Here is an 18,180-nt window from a genome sequence, read left to right on the forward strand (position 1 = left end):
ATCCTGACTGATACACCAACCTACATAAAATAGCACTCTAATCCTCTGTCAGCACCCCACTCCTCACATAGTATAATATCACTTCCTAACATAATATATCTCAATTTTCTTTCTTTTCTTTTTACTCTCCCTCCATTAGAATGAATGCTGCATGAGGACAGAGACCCTGTCTGTTTTGTTCACTGTTGTGTCCAGCACGTAGAACAGTGAAATGTAGTAGGTGATAAGGAAATATGTGCTCTATGAATGAATAAATGCCTGGAGACATCAGGGAACACGTCATAGAACAGGGAGCATTTAAGCTGTATCTCCAAGGAAACATAGTAGTATGCCAGGGGGAAGAAATAACTTATGAAAAGACCTGGCATGTCCAGGGGACTCTACAAAGTTCAGTATCTTTATAAACTCAGGCTAGAAAAAACAGGTGTGGAAGGAACTGATGAGGGACAAGTAGCAATGGGGTGGATCTAGTTTATGAAGGACCTTTTGTGCCTGCTAATACACTTGGATTTTGTTTTTCAAGCAATGAAGAGCCAACAGAGTGTTTAAATCAGGAAGTGACAAAATCGGTTTTAATTCCACCTGAACAAATTACTTTTAGGAGCAATCTCTGCTCAACTAATATTCTCATTTCTCTTTGGCTACTGCAGCTAAGTCACCCTTTGTCAAATCATGCATTCATTTTTTTTTCCCGAACAAATGTTTGCTGCCTGCTACAAGCAATGTACTATGTAAGGCACATGAACAACCAGAAGCAAGAGACACCCCTTTTCTTGAATGAGCTTCTCCTAATCTAGGGTCAAAATCAACACACATACAGGGAAAGTAAATATGAAAGCCACTTGAACAAAGTCATACTTGGGGGGCTTTGACTTCTCTGAACCTTTCGTTCCATCAGAACATCCACCTTGTTCCATACACGAGCATCTCTAAAGCTCACATCACCATTCACCTTCATTTTCTTCTAAAAGAAACCATTGTGATCAATGTCAATGTCATGGTCATCATCATTGTCATCATCACAAATACAGCTAAAGATAATATTTATATAGCACTTTACAGCTTACAAATCACTTCTCACTTAATCCATAGAAGAACACTATGGAGTGTTATTATCCCCACCTTACAAATGAAGAAGAACGGGGAAAATATAGGCTCTGAGAAGTTATTAAGTTGTCCAAAGTCACAATCTCAGAAGGGCCTATACCTCAGGCCATGCATAATAAAGAGAAATAGGACATAGTCCATGCCCACCTGCAGATTTTCTACCTTTTACACCTCTAGTTTCCCCACTTTATCTGTTTCTCCTTTTGGACAATACATATTTTCTGAGCAACTATGCTGATTCAGACATTGTCTTGGGACTACAGACATAGTGGTAAAGACACACACCATCACTCTTTCTCAGAACTTATTAGCAAGCAGTGGAGCTTACACTCTAGCCTATAGCACAGGGGCTTCCTTTTGCTCCTGATAAGTTGGTAAGGGAGTGTGTTGGTTAATCTTATGTGCCAGCTTGGCCAGGTTATGGTGTCCGGTTGTTTGGTCAAACACTGGCCTAGATGTTACTGAGTCAGTCTCCTGTAGATGGGATTAGCCACTACAGTCAGGTGACCTCAAGTAAAGGAGGTTCCTCTCCCCAGTGTGGGTGGGCCTCGTTCAATCACTTGGAGCCCTTAAGGACAAAGAGGACTCTGGTTCTGAGTGTTCCAGAAAGAAGAAATTCTTCCCCGAGACTTCAACATCCACTGCTCTTGGAATTTCCAAGCTTGCCAGCTTCCCCTGTGAATTTTGTACTCAAGACTTCAACAGGAATTCTTACTGGAATTTCCACCCTGCCCACCTGCCCTACAGATCTCAGACTTACTTGCCAGTCCCCACAATCCCATGAGCCAATTACTTTAAACAAATCTCATATATATAATGCACACACACACACAAACACACACCCCATTGGTTCTGTTTCTCTGCAGAACCCTGACTGATACAGAGAGTATTTCCTCTCCGTTGGTCCAGGTACAGAATGGGCAACTTGCTACAGTTATTCCACCTCTACAGCCCCCCTCTCTTGAGTTGGGGAGATGTTTTCTCCTGGTTGAGCACAAATACTTAGGGCTCAGTTGTTCCTGTTCTCATCCTGCCTCCCACCTGCCCTACAGGCCCCTGGACAGTAGCCATTTCTTGCTGGCAGGGGATGTTAAGGTGCCCAACTCTCAGTCCTCCTGATTGCTCCAAGAGGCACAGCTCCAGGCACAGCTCCTCTGTGTTACTTGCTTTTATCCCCTCTACACCTTCCCTTCTGGGGCCTGAGCTTGCTGGAGTCTTGGCAACCTCCAAGGCCAAAGCACAGCCAGCTACAGGGGCCAAGCTCAGTCACGACAAGCAGGCACCACAAGCAGCCGATAGGCATAGTCTCCTACATGGGAGACCTTGTCTGAATACATTTTTCAATTTCTTGCCTTACCAGTGTCCCCCTGCCTGCAAGCTTAGTTTTCTGAGTTAACAGCCAGGGCTCAAACCTCGTGCATTCATATTTATCATCTCAGTACCTCCTGATCCTTAGTGTGTGGGGTGCCTGTCCTCTGCACCCCTGGAGAGTGCTGCATCCTGTAGGTGCTTAATAAACAATTCCTTCTTCAGGGTGATTCTGATCCCTTCTGTCTGCCAGTGATAGCACAGCCCCGGGCTGCAAGGGGCTTACCCCCTGGTACCAGGAGGCTCTCTAAACCCATGCATGGTTAGGAATCATGGGGTTCTTGCTTTTATCCCCTCTACACCTTTTTTATCTTGATTTTTATCAAGAATCATAAAAAGGTTCTTTCATGAATTGCAGCAAATGTACTGCACTCATGCAATATGCCAGTAATATGGTGCTAGGTGGGAACTCTGTATTTTATGCATGATGGTTCTATAAACCTACAACTTCTCTAAAAAAACAAAAAGAAAAAGAATCTCCAGCCACAGGCGACAGGGGAACTCATGGGCTCCAGGCTGCCCTCTGCTTCCAGCCCTCTCCAAGCATGCCTCCCCCAACCTGTGGCCTTTGCTGGTGGGCTTAAACTCAAACACCTGAAATTCCTCCAGCCCTAAATCCCGCCAGCCTAGTCTTTCCCTCTTGGTGCTTGGGGTGGAGACTGGGGATAGGAAGCCCTGAGAAGTGGGATGGAGGATCGAGCTGCCCTCAACAGAAATAAAATGCTTTCCCACGTGGAGAGTGAGATGGAAACAGGCAGAGCAGAACACAGCTTCTTGTCTTGAAAATGAATGCTGTAAGGGGTGAAACACAAAACCACAGGCAGCAAAGACGCCCAAAGACGGGGGTGATGGGAAAGGGAGTTCTCTGTGTGTGTGTGTTTCTAAAGCAAATTTACCTTACTTCTGATTGTGAAGGTAATGCATACTTACTGTAGAGAATTTGGCAAATGCAAAAAGGAACTACAATGAAAATGCCCATAACAATGGCATGTAACATTTGGAAATGTGACTTTTTTCTCAGTACATAAATATACAATCTTTTTTTATAAGCTTGAGATCATTAGGAATTTATTTAATTACTCTCCTAATTTTGAATATTTAGAGTATTTTCAATTTTACAGTTATAAATAATGTGGTTATGAATGTCTTTGTTCCCAAATGTTTATCTAAATTATTTCATTGGTGGGGGGGTGGCTTTCAAAGTCAAAGAAGAAAAAACATCTCATGATTAGCTGGGAAGCTAATATCAGCATTTCCCAGGCTCCTTTGCAGTTAAAATTCTGCATGTGGTTTTAGATTCTGCCAATCAGCTGCAGCTGTGTTTAGATTCTGCCAATCAGCTGCAGTCATGGTAGAAATGTGTTTGGAACTGAACCAGGGGGTACAGAGGCAGGGAGGCAGGTATCCATTGTACACGACAAATAAAGCTCAAGTTCCCTTCGCCCACTTGCTAATCTTCATCCTGGAGGTAATCATTGTTAACAGGTTGATATACATCCTTTGGCCATTTCTTCTTCCATCCATTTTTCTATATACACACACATGCACACAAATAAACATATACACACACATCCATTTATAAAATGTATTCTGTTGTTTTAAGGTATGTGTGTTACATGGAATTTTATATTTATCTAGTTAGAAAATATATTCTATTGTTTTAAGGTGTGTATGTTTACATAATACTTTATATACCTCTACTTAGAAAATGTATTCTGTTGTTTCGAGGTGTGTGTTTTACATGGTGCTTTATAGATATCTATTTAGAAAATATATTCTATTGTTTTAAGGTGTGTGTTTTACTGCATCCTTCTACTATAACATCATTATATCTTTGAGATTTTGACAGCTACACTATATTCCATAAAATGGATATATGCTCGTTTTTTAAAAAAGCCATTTTCCTTTTGAAGAACATAAACAAATTAAAGGCTAATTCCAGTTTTTTGCTACCACATGCAATGTTTCAAATAAAAAAATAATCCTCCGTTTTGAAGTGTCTTTCTGTGTGCATGTGCAGGTATGCTTTTTGGGTCGATACTGAGAATTGGAATTGGTGGGTTGGAGGGCACCCACATTTAAATTTTAATGAATGCTGACAAATTGTCCTCTAAAGAGGCTTTCATGATGAACACCTCCACCATCCCTGACTCTAGGGTTACCCCTAGAGCAGCTCAGGTTTTGGAGACAGGCTAAGATGGAAATAGCCACTTCAAGCTGTGGATCCAAGAGAGAGTCATCTACCTCTTTGAACCTCTGCTTCTGTATCTGCAAAGTGTGAGTCTGTGCAGGGAATCAATGAGCAGAAGCCTATCTCAAAGGCTTAGCTCTGCATTTGGCACATAATAAGTGCTGACAGAGGGTGGTTCTTCTGCTACTACCCCCCTCTCTAAGATCGTCTATCATTGGGGCTATTCTTTTATGGACTTCACAGAGTTGACATCGTTTCATTATTATTACTGTGAATGTGACTGCTTTTGAGAGGTGGTGTCTACACTTTATGGACTGTTCATCCTTTTAATTTCATGATCCTATGAAACACATGCATGAGTCAGGCTCAAATTCTTCCTGGAGGAACCACTTCTTCATGCACTTCAGTATACCTACACTTTTCAAAGGTATACAATGGCAATTTTTGGATGAAGTGAATTGCACTTATCCACTTGTTCCATTTAAGGAAAAAGAAATACATAGTTCCATTTTTAAAGAGGCCATTTGCATAAATCAGGCTATCATGGAGTGGATTGAGAATGTGTGATTGGGAGTCAGAGAAGCTCGAGGTTGAATCCCAGCCCTGTCACTCAGAAGCTGGGAGCCTCAGTACTCCCTTCTGGTGTCACACAGTCTTCTGAATTCACCAGTTATTTATTGAGTGCCACCTATTTGCCAGCAGGCACATGCTCAAGCCGTGTCACAAAAGAGATGGTCCCATCTTCAAATAGTTTTCAATTTAGAGAAAAAGATAGACAGGCCACAGCTAGCTGGACTCAAGAGAATGGTAAGGGCAATGATGACATCATGCCCAGGCCTGCATCAGAGAAAGGGCTGGTACTTCTCTGAGCACAGGCAATCAGAGAAGCCTTCACACAAGAGTTGCTGTGCTGGTTTGGATATATTATGTCCCTCAGAAAAGCCATATTATTTAATGCAATCTTGTGGGGGCAGACAGATTAGTCTGTTGATTGTGATGATTGAATTATTTCACTGAAGTCCTTTAAAGAGAGCTCACACAGAGAGCAGAGAGGATGTTTTGAAGAGGAGCTAAGATATGTAATCCATATTTTGTCCCTGGGTGAAGCTAAGAGCCAACACAGATGCTGATGCTTGGTGATGTTTGGAGATGAAGCCCAGAGTTTGCTCCGGGGAAGCTAAGAGAGGACCCCCAGATTCTTAGAGAGAAACATCTTGGGAGAACAAGCAAGAGTGCTCAGAAGCTGAGAGAGAGAAGCCAAGAGAGACAGAAGCCCAGGGACATTTTGGAGAAAGCCATTTTGAAACCAGAACCCAGGAGCAAAGGACCAGCAGACACCAGCCATGTGCCTTCTTAGCTGACAGAGGTGTTCTGGATGCCATCAGCCTTTCTTCAGTGAAGGTATCCTCTTGTTGATGCCCTGGTCTGGACACTTCCATGGCCTTAGAACTGTAACTCTGTAACCTAATAAATCCCCCTTTTAAAAGCCAATCCTTTCCTGGTATTTTGCATAACGACAGCATTGGCAAACCAGAAAAGTTACTCAGGCTGGGTCTTGAAAGATGAAGTAGAGTTCACCAGGAAGATATAAAGAGCAGGTGTAAAAGTGAAGACAGAAAGAGCATGGAGTCCTCTAAAACTGCTGAGCATTTCTCTTTCCTCTCTAAAATGCTTGGGCCAGAATTCTTGCAGCCTTTGGCTGGCTTCCATGCTTAACTCTCTGGGTGATGGATTCACCAGAATAACCAACAATTATTAATGTCCATTGTACATGGGAGCTTGGAACTCCATGAAGGAGGCCAGGGCATCATTTCTACCTGGAAAACACTTAGCTCATACTTTGCTCTCTGCTACCTCTTCATGGGGACAATGAAGCAAATCACAGTGGCCATGTCTAGATGCAAATAATTACCTGTCACCATGGATCACAAGAGATTTTTCTCTCTGGAATCAGATCATTTAGCCTCATTTCTACAAGTACTACTCAGGTGCTGTGTGGGTGGCTGTTGCTAAAAACAGCAAATGATCAATGATTCTTTCAGCAAATATAGGAGCAAGTCACCCAATGGGCAGAAAAGTCTGCTCTTCCATGCCCATTTAATAAAGAAAAATCCAGAGCACGAATCAGTTGGTCATTAAAAACGGCCATTCCAGATAGAGTTCTTATGTCTGTTTTACACTTGTAAACCACAGGCCTCTGCCAGCTGCTGCTGCTGAAACAGGAATGTTTATATCCCAGCACAGGGACAAAAACATGGTCAAAAATGAGCACACTGACACCAATGAGAAGAAACACTAGAAGAAGAATGCACAATCAACTTGTGCTCTGTATTTTTAAAAGAAACTCCAGTCCAATTGTAGCTGAGATGATTCATCCTGGCTATAAAAGCACCGGGGGGAACAAGGCAGGAGGGGTGAACAAAAACAAGATTCTGTTTTACATAATTCTCATTTTCATGCAGAGAGCTATCAAGCAGCTCATGAAATTAGCCAGCAATTTAACTACCTTGCTATTTAGAGAATCAGGCAAAGTGCAGGAGATTTTTCCAGATATGAATTATGACAGCTGGTCAATTAAGACTGTCATAGACCATATCCAGCCATCTAGAACAACAGGAAAGTGTCAAAGATGGGAAGAGTGGTGTATTAAGGGTCTTTGGGTCTATATATATATATGCACATATATATACCGCCTGGAACTGGAACAGAAAGATGTCAGGAAGCAAGACAGAGCTGGGCATTGCAGAGCTTCAGGTGTTTCGCGTGGATGGCGCTCCCTGGCACGACCCCCGCATGACGGCACAGCCCTGGGCGCAAAGCGCGCCGTGATGGCCATCGCTTCCCTCCCCGCCCCTGTCATGGGGGAATGCAGAGATGCTTACTCGGGTCTTTAATGCTGCCTCATGCCCTTCCACTTTGCTATGTTCCTAATCATCCAAGCCTCTCTGTTTCCCAATTTTAAGTTCTCAAGAGAGGAATTTAATAGATCCAGCTCATCTTTTTGAGATAGTTCACAAAAATCACCTGTGGCCACCCTGATCCATCATGGGGAGGGACGACCTGGGGCCCTGGCCTCTGAGGGGCCGAGATGTGGACATATTCCCTCAGGAAGTGTGAGCCGGAAGGTGAAGGCTGGTATCTTAGCACAAGGAGTTTGGCAAGAGCTTAACCATGGGTGACCTTATCTCCAAATCAGGACGCTTTGGAGTGAAAGAGGTGATATTAATAATATTGAGACAGTACACATAAACTGGAAGCATCCCAGGCAAATATGGCCACCTCGTTTGGCTTGAATTTTGATATAAAACAGAAGAAAAGTACCTAGATAAAATTTCAAAACTGGATGCTATGGAGAGTAATTATGTGTTCCAGATAGAGATGGAAGAATCGTTGTGGAAAAGGAGCTCTGAAGAAATACATTCAGGAAACTTCTCCTATATAGAGTGGAGATCCATGGAGAAGAGGGCCCTATGGCCCGGCTGCTCTGGAAATGCTAATTACCCACCTGCAACAGGTAAAGATTTCAGAGTCAGCCTCACTTAGAACAATGATGGCCTGAAGAGGAGGAGAGGGTCAAAATTACATTTTCAGGCACCGTGTGTTAGACTCTGTGTTGCAAACAGAAACAAAACAAAACAAAACAGAAAAGAACATCCAAAGCTGATCTAAACAACAGAGGGAATTTATTAGGCTCATGGAGAGTCATGATACAGACCTAGCTTCAGGTGAGGCTTGACCCAGGAGCTCCATCACATCACAGAGGCCCAGTTTCATCCTATGCCTGCACTTTGCCCTCTGTACAGTGGGCTTCCTCCTAGAGCTGGCTTCCCTATGGTCCTATGAGATCCAGCCTGCAGTTCCGGAGGCTGCAAGTATTCTCTTTCACAATCTCCAGGGAAGGAATTTCAATAAGGCAACCGAGCCACTGAAATTAAGCCTAATTGGCTCTCATTTGTCTGACTTGGCTGAGACAGTGGGATATTCTCACTGGCTTAAGTCAATGGGGCCTCACAGTTAAAGCTGGGGTGGGTCAATCCAATGTGAACCACATGGCCAAGATTTAAGCACTGAGAAGAAGGAGAATGATGAGGATGCTGGAGACACAACCAACAAATGTCTACTACAGATATTATCAAATAAAATGAGAAACTAATTACTGGCTTAATATGTCCTGACTAGTCTTCTTGAGCCATACACTATACAAGAATTATTGTATATGTTCACAATAGCTGTAAGAGGGACTTTTCTTACCCCCAGTTTACAGATAAAGAAACTTAGATACTGGAGGATAAGGAGCTTGTTCAAAGTCACCAGCTAGTGAGTGGGGGATCTGGGATTTAATTCCAACCATTTTTTTTTTTTTTTTATTTCTAAGCCTGTGCTTTGAACTACCATCCTTTACTGCCCTCCAGACAGAGGTGTGTTTGTGTTGGGAGGAAGAGGCAATGAGGTGGGGAGGAACACGTTTCGGGGATGGTGAGAAACTAAGCTCAAGACTGGGTAAGTGTGCTGGGTCTCTGTTATGAAGGACAAGCATCTTGATACATTCATGTACTGTTCTGAAGGCAATGGGTGCTGTCATGATCAAATCTTTTAGAAATGTCTTTCTGGAAATACCATGGATAAGGGGATGGAAGGAGACAAGAGGGGCTGCAGGGAAGCCAGTAATCCAAATAAGAAGCATGGGCAGCAGGGATGGGGAGAAGCAACACGTGGGAGAAATATCAAGGAAGTAGTGTTAGTGGCCTTGATTTCTGCAATGGTGGGGACAGTCTAGGATTCAGTGCTGAGCTCCAAGTCTCCAGCTTGAATGACTCAGTAGTGCAGGTAACTGAAATTGTAAAGATGGCTTAAACTTATGGAGTTCTTACTGTGTATCAAGCACTTTACAGATGTGCTCATTTAATCTTCTCAATATCCTTGTAAGATACAGTATCAGTCAACTATGGCTATAATAATGCAAAATAACAAGCAGTTGCAAAACCTTGGCAGCATTCATCAATAAGCATTTATTTAGCCAATGTGGGGTGGGAGCAGGAAGGGGGAGTCAGCTAGGGCCCAGCTGAGAAGGTTTGACCTCTTTGTCACATGTCTGGCATCCTCTGTTTGGGACCAGTGGGCATCCAAAAATGTTCTTCTCCTGGCAATGGCAGAGTTGCAAGAGGACAAGAGGAAACATTCAGAACCTTTTGGGGCCTGGGTTTGGACTTGCATACAGTCTCTTCTGCTTCATCCTATTGGTCAAAGCCTAAAGATAAATGGTGGGGATATACATACCATCTTTATGGATGGAACTCCACAGTCACACACTAATGGGGATGAACACAAGGAGTTGACCCATCAGGGACAATCATTTAGTCTTCCACAGTTCATTCGTTTGAATGCAATTTTGCATGCCCCTTCCATGTGCAAAATACATGTATGCAATTCTCACAACACTCTTACAAAGTAGGCTCTGTGATTGTGCCTAGTTTACAGCTAGGTAACCAAGGTGCCAGGAAGTTATGTAACTTGACCAAAATCGTACAACTGGCAAGTGATTCAAATGTACTATACTAACAGTGTATGTTAGTAACAGTGTGTGTGTGTATGTGGGGGGTGTTATATATAGGAACTCTCTGTACTTTCTGTGCAATATTTATGTAAACCAAAAAGTGCTCTAAAAAATTAAGTAATTTTTAAAAAGTCTGCCGTTACCATGACATACAAAAATGTCAATGTCATGGAATATTAAAAATGAAAGCTAGAAAGTAACATCATCAATATGATGGTGTAAGATATTTCCTAGAAAAGTCTCCCCTAAGAATCAACTGATAAAAGGACAAATCCCACTTGCTTTGGAACTCTGGAGGACAACAGAGACTGAGGAAGGACTCCACAAATGATGAACAGAAGAAAAAGAAAAATAATCACCAAAATCAGGTAGGATATTTTCATTTTGGACCCACCAGTCTAGACCCTTCCTCCTCACTCGGTCCTACACAGTTTGGGAGTTGCATGGAGGTATCCTGGCCTGAGCCCCTCCAGCCACAGATGCAGACTGTAGATCTGCTCACAGCAGTGAGTTAGAACCCTGTGCATATCCAGGCACAGGACCCAAGTTCACAGAGACACAGGGTGGAACCATGGGAGTTGAGGAGTGCTGCATACAAAAGAGTCCCTGGGGGAGACAGAGAGAGAGATAGAGAGAGGGGGAGGGAGATAGTGGCAGAACTATTAGCAAGAGTTTTGCACACATTCAGTCCACTCTGTCTTCAATGGACCACCTAAACCCAAAACAGACCTTTCTGGATTGACCCTATCTGGGTCCCCAGATTGGGATATCATAACAGGGAAGAAACCAGAGACAGAAAAGCCTCACAGAACAAAAAGGGGGAGGAAACTGAACTACTATAAAACAGGATGTATCCTAGAACTAAAAAGTATAACGAAAAGGGGACAGTGAGTGAAAGGGTAGATTTAAACAAATCACTGGAGCTGGGGGGAAAAATCTGCACAAAAACAGACAGAACTGATCAAGATTCCCAGAGAAGGAACAGAGGAAAGGAAGCTTTCTCCTGGAGGTGAAACAATTACACAAAATATGCAGTCTTAAAAATCTACCACATGTTGAGGGTAAGAAACAGATGAAGAGGAGCTAAGAAAAATCTGAACAGTGAAACACAGTTTACTTTAAAGGTACAGAAGAAGTTGGATCAAGCATCAAAGAAAAACCTTCACAGAAAGCCTCTAGATAAGAAGAAGAAACTGACCTTTGGAGTTAACTCATCAAGATAATCAAATGCCTAGATAACAGCAAAAAATTACAAACCATATTAAGAAACAGGATGATCTGGCTCAGTCAAGGGAGCAAATTAAAACTTCACAGAAGACAGAATTTGGAACAACTAATCAAAAGTTCAGACAATCTCTTGAATCAATTCAAGGGGATGAAGGAAAATATGGATATGGAGCTAAAAGATATTATGAAGAAAATGTGTGAGCATAAAGAAGTACTTCAAAGTTGAAAAAGAAACATAACAGAAATTATAAGGATGAAGTCACAATAATGGAGATTCATAATACACTAGAGGCAAACAAGAGCAGATTTGAACAGGCAGACTGAAGGATCAGTGAACTAGAAGTGAACAATTAAAATCATACAGTCAGAAGAACATAGAGAAAAAAGAATAGAAAAAAACTGAGCAGTGTCTCAGGGATTTGAGTGATAGCAAAAAGAACACAAACGTATGCATCATGGGTATCCCAGAAGGAGAATAGAATAGAAAAGGGGCAGAAAGAAAATTTGAGGAAATAATGGCCCAAAATTTCCCAGCCCTTATGAAAGACATATATATATACATACATACATATATACAAGAAGCACAATGTACTCCAAACAGAATAAACCCTAAAAGATCTACTCTGAGACACATATTAATCAGAATGCCAATTGTCAAAGATAAAGAGAGAATTCTGAAAACAGCAAGAGAAATGTGATTCATCAGATACAAGGGATCTGCAATAAGACTACGTGCCGATTTATCATCAGAAACCATAGAGGCAAGAAGGGAGTGTTGTGATATATTTAAGGTACTGAAAGAGAAAACCCACCAGCCAAGAATTCTTTACCCAGCAAAACTGTCTTTTAAAAGTGAGTGGGAGTTCAAAATATTCACAGATAAACAGAAACTGAGAGAGTTCATCAACAAAAGATCTTCCCTACAAGAACTATTAAAGGGAGTACTGCAGGTTGAAAGGAAAAGACAGTACAGAGTGGTTTGGATTAGTGTGAAGAAGTTAAGATCTTCAGTAAAGGTAACAAAAAGGGCAAATGCAAAACACAAGAGTACTGTATCATCAACAGACAACTCTACTCTTTAATTCCCATAAGAGTCAGAATACAATTGAAGAAGAAAAAAGCATATTTCCTGATCGTGGACAGGAAATATAAAAAAGGTAATGTGGGACAAAAACAACATAAAGAGAGGAACCAGAGGGAAATGGGAGCAGAGAGTGTGGATGTTATTGAAGCTAAGTTGGTATCTTTTCAAGTTAGTAGGTTTTAGATATGGGTTATGTAATATAAACCCCAGGGTAGCCACAAAGAAAATATGTTAAAATATACAGAAACAGAAATGAGAAAAGGATCAGTCAGATACATCACAAAAGATCAACTGTACAAAAAAGGAAATTGCAATAAAGGAAGAGAGAGACAAAAAATGATATAACATGTAAAAAACAAAGGATAAGATGGATGAAGTAAATACTGCCTTTACAGTGATAACATGGAATGTTAATGGATTAAATTTCCAATCAAAAGACAGATTGTCAGAATAGATGAAAAAGCACAATCCAATTATATGCTGTCTACAAGAGACTCACCTTAGACCCAAAGACTCAAACAGGTTGAAAATGAAAGGATAGAAAAAGATATTCCATGCAAATAGTAACCAAAAAAGAGCTGGGGTAGCTACACTAATACCAGACTTAAGTAAAAAGCTGTTGCAAGAAACAAAGAAGGACACTATATTTTAACAAAAGGGGCAATCTACCAAGAAGAAATAGCAGTTATAAATATTTATGCACCTAATCATGGTCCCCCAAAATACATGAGGCATCCACTGGCAAAACTGAATGGAAATAGACATCTCTATAATCATAGTTGGAGACTTTAATACACCGCTCTCATCAATAGATGGAACATCTACACAAAATCAATAAGGAAACAGAGAACTTGAATAATATGGTAAATGAACTAGACCTAACAGATGTATACAGACCATTGTACCCCAAATAGCAAGGTACAGATTCTTCTCAAGTGCTCATGGATCATTCTCCAGGACAGATCACATGTTGGGTGGCAAAACAAGACTCAATAAATTAAAAAAATGATTGAAATCATTCAAAGCATCTTCTCTGACAATAACAGAATGAAGCTGGAAATCAATAACAGGTGGAGAACTGGAAAGTTCATAAAAATGGAAGTTAACACACTCTTAAACAATCAGTGGGTCAAAGAAGAAATTACAAGGGAAATCAGTAAATATCTTTAGATGAATGAAAACAAGAATACAGCATATCAAAACTTATGGGATGCAACAAAGGCAGTGCCGGGAGGGAAATGTATAGCTCTAAACCCTCACATTACAAAAGAGGAAAGAGCTAAAATCAAAGACCTAACTGAAAACCTAGAAGAACTAGAGAAAGAACAGCAAACTATTCCCACAGCAAGCAGAAGGAAAGAAATAACAAAAATTAGAGCAGAAATAAATGAAATAGATAATAAAAATAATAGAGAGCATTAAGAAAACAAGAAGTTGGTTCTTTGAAAAGATCAATAAAATTGACAAACCCTTAGCAAGACCAACAAAGAAAAAAAGAGAGAAGACGCAAATAAATAAAATCAGAAATGACATAGGGGGTGAAAATTACTGACCCCACAGAAATAAAAAGGATCATGAGAGGATACTATGACCAACTGCATGCCAACAAATTAGCCAAGCTAGATGAAATGGACATGGTCCTAGTAACACACAAACAACCTACCCCTGACTCTAGAAGAAATAGATGATCTTAACAGACCAATTACAAGTAAAGAGATTGAATCAGTCATCCAAAACCTCTCAACAAAGAAAAGCCCAGCACCAAATGTATCCACAGGTGAATCCTACCAAACATTGCAAGAAGAAGTAATAGCAATCCTGCTCAAACTCTTCCAAAAAATTGAACAGAAGAGAACACTACTTAACTCATTCTATGAGGCCAATATCACCCTAATAACAAAGCCAAATAACAGGAAAACAGAATTACAGACCAATTTATCTTGTGACTATTGTGCCGGTTTGAATGCATTGTGTCCCCCAAATGCCATTATCTTTGTAGTTTTGTGGGGCAGAAGTTTCGGTGCTGGTTAGATTTGCTTGGAATGTGCCCCACCCAGCTGTGGGAGATAATTTTGATGAGATGTTCCCATGGAGGCGTGGCCCCACCCATTTGGGGTGGGCCTTGATCGGTGGAGCTACATAAATGAGCTGACTCGGGGGGGGAGGAAATGAGTGCAGCTGGGAGTGATGTTTTGAAGAGGAGCAAGCTTGCTAGAGAGGAACGTCCTGGGAGAAAGCCGTTTTGAGGCCGGAGCTTTGGAGCAGACGCCAGCTGCCTTCCTAGCTAGTAGAAGTTTTCCAGACGCCATTGGCCAGCCTCCGGTGAAGGTACCTGATTGCTTGGATGCTTTGTGGCCTTAAGACTGTAACTGTGTAGTGAAATAAACCCCCGTTTTATAAAAGCCTATCCATCTCTGGTGTTTTGCATTCTCCAGCATTAGCAAACTAGGACAACTATAGATGCAAAAATCCTCAACAAAATACTAACAAATTGAATCTAACACCACATTAAAAGAATTATACACCATGATCAAGTGGATTTTAATCCAGGTATGCAAGGCTGGTTATGAGAGAAAATCAATTAATGTAATACACCATATTAACAAAACAAAGGGGAAAACCCACAATCACCTCAATTGGTGCAGAAAAGCATTTGACAAAATCCAGCATCCTTTCTTTGTAAAACATTTAGGAAAGTAGGAGTAGAAGGAAACTTCCTCAACATGATAAAGGGCATATATGAAAAACTCACTGCTAACATCATACTCAATGCTGAATGACTGGAAGTTTCCCCTCTTTCATCACTGTTATTCAACATTGAGCTTAAGTTTTAGCCAGAGCAGTTAGGAAAGAAAAAGAAATAAAAGGCATTGAAATTGGAAAGGAAGAAGCAAAACTTTCATCATTTGCAGATGACATGATTCTATGTATAAAAAAAGTCCCCCAAAACTACAACAAAGCTACTAGAGCTAACAAACAAATTCAGCAAAGTGGTGGGGTGAAAGATCAACACCCAAAAATCAATAAAGATTCTACACACTAGTAATGAGCAATCTGAGGAGGAAATAAAGGACAACATTCCATTTACAATAGCAACTGAAAGAATCAAATATCTAGGAGTAAATTTAACCTAGGATGTAAAGGACTTAGACATAGAAACCTATAAAACTTTCCTAAAAGAAGTCAAAGTTCTAAATAAATGGAACAAATGGAAGGACATTCCATGTTCATGGGTTGGAAGACTACTGTTAAGATGTCAATTCTACCCAAAATAATCTACAGATTCAATGCAATCCCAACAAAAACGTCAGCAGCCTACTTTGCAGAAATGGAAAAGTCTATTATCAAATTTATTTGGAAGGGTAATGGGGCCTGAATAGTAAAAACTATCTTGAAATAGAAGAATGAAGTTGGAGTACTTACACTTCCTGACTAGCTTATTACAAAGCTACAGTGGTCAAAACGGCATGTTACTAGTATAAGTATAGATATATAGAACAATGGAATTGAATTAAGAGTTCAGAAATAAACCTTCACATATATAGCCAATTGATTTTTGACAAGTCTGCCAAGTCCACTCAATTGGGAAAGAATAGTCTCTTCAACAAATGGTGCTGGGAGAATTGGATATCCATATGTAAAAGAATGAATGAGGTCCCCTATCACATACAAAAATTAACTCAGAATGCATCAAAGACCTAAATATAAGAGCCAGGACTATAAAACTCCTAGAAGAAAATGTAGGATCTTGTGTTAGGGAATGGATTCTTAGACTTTACACCCAAAGCACAAGCAACAGAAGTAAAAATAGATAAATGGGACCTCATCAAAAGTTAAAAACTTTTGTGCATTAAAAGACGTTATCAAGAAAGTGAAAAGACAGCCTACTCAATGGGAGAAAATATTTGTAAATTACATATCTGATAAGGGTTTAATATCCAGAATATATAAAGAAATCCTACAACTTAACAATAATGAGACAATCCAATTTTTTTTGTTTTTTTATTAACTCTTTTTTTGAATCAACTATACAAAAAATAAAAAAAAATTTAAAAAAACATTTCAGGGAGACCATAACAAGGGAGTAAGAAAAAGACAACTAACCTAAGATAACTACTTTATTTCCAACATGTTCCTACTCTACCCCAAGAAAGTAATCTAGTATAGCAACATTTCTGTGAACTTGTTCCTACTATACCCATCAGAAATTAACAGACCATAGTCATTCCTGGGCATTCCCAGAATGTTAAGTTTACCCATGATAGCTTATCTGTTCTTATTGGGTTATCATTCCCCCTTCCTTAATTGCTCTCTGTCACTAGTTCCCCTACAATCTACATTTTAAACCATTTGTTTTACATTTTTCAATGTTCACATTAGTGGTAGCATATAACATTTCTCTTTTTGTGCCTGGCTTATTTCGCTAGGAATTATGTCTTCTAGGGACAACCCAATTTTTAAAAGGGCAAAACAATTGAATAGACATTTCTCCAAAAACGATATACAAATGACTGAAAAGCACATCAAGAGATGCTCAACATCATTAGTCATTAGGGAAATGCAAATCGGAGCCTTGAGATGCCAATTCACACCCATTAGGATGACTGTTATTAAAAAAAAAAAATAACCAGTGTGCCAGTTTGAATGTATCATGTCCCCCAGAAAAAGCCATATTCTTTGATGCAATCTTGTGGGGCAGACATAATAGTGGGGATTAAGTTGGAACGTTTGGATTAGGTTGTTTGCATGGAGATGCGCCCCACCCAACTGTAGATGATAACTGATGGGCTATTTCCATGGAGGAGTGGCCCCACCCATTCAGGGTGGGCCTTGATCAGTGGAGCCATATAAATGAGCTACTCAAAGAGAAGGAACTCAGTGCAGCTGTGAGTGATATTTTGAAGAGGAGCAAGCTTGCTAGAGAGGAATGTCCTGGGAGAGAGCCATTTTGAAACCAGAACTTTGGAGCAGGCACCAGCCATGTGCCTTTCCAGCTAACAGAGGTTTTCCGGACCCCATTGGCCATCCTCCAGTGAAGGTACCCGATTACTGATGTTTGTTACCTTGGACACTTTATGGCCTTAAGACTGTAACTGTGTAGCCAAATAAACCCCCTTTTTACAAAAGCCAATCCATCTCTGGTGTTTTGCATTCTGCAGCACTAGCAAACTAGAACAACCAGAAAATTACAGGTTTTGGAGAAGATATGGAGAAATAGGAACACTCCTTCATTGCTGGTGGGAATGCAAAATGGTGAAGCTGCTCTGGAAGACAGTTTGGCTGTTCCTCTGAGAGCCAAGTATAGAATTACCATGTGACCTACAATCCCACTACTAGGTATACACCCAAAAGAATTGAAAGCAGGGACTCAAACAAATATTTGCACTCCAATATTCTTAGCAGCATTATTCACAATTGCCGAAAGATGAAAGCAACTCAAGTGTCCGTCAACCAATGAATGGATGAACAAAATGTAGTATATACATATAGTAGAATATTATTCACCCTAAAATGGAATGAAGTTCTGATGTATGTGACAACTTGGATGAACTTTGAAGGCATCATGTTCAGTGAAATAAGCCAGACACAAAAAGATAAATATTATATTATCTCACTGATATGAAATAATTAGAATAAGCAAATTCATAG

This window comes from Choloepus didactylus, chromosome 12 (genome assembly GCF_015220235.1).
Source record: "Choloepus didactylus isolate mChoDid1 chromosome 12, mChoDid1.pri, whole genome shotgun sequence".
Lineage (NCBI taxonomy): Eukaryota > Metazoa > Chordata > Mammalia > Pilosa > Megalonychidae > Choloepus > Choloepus didactylus.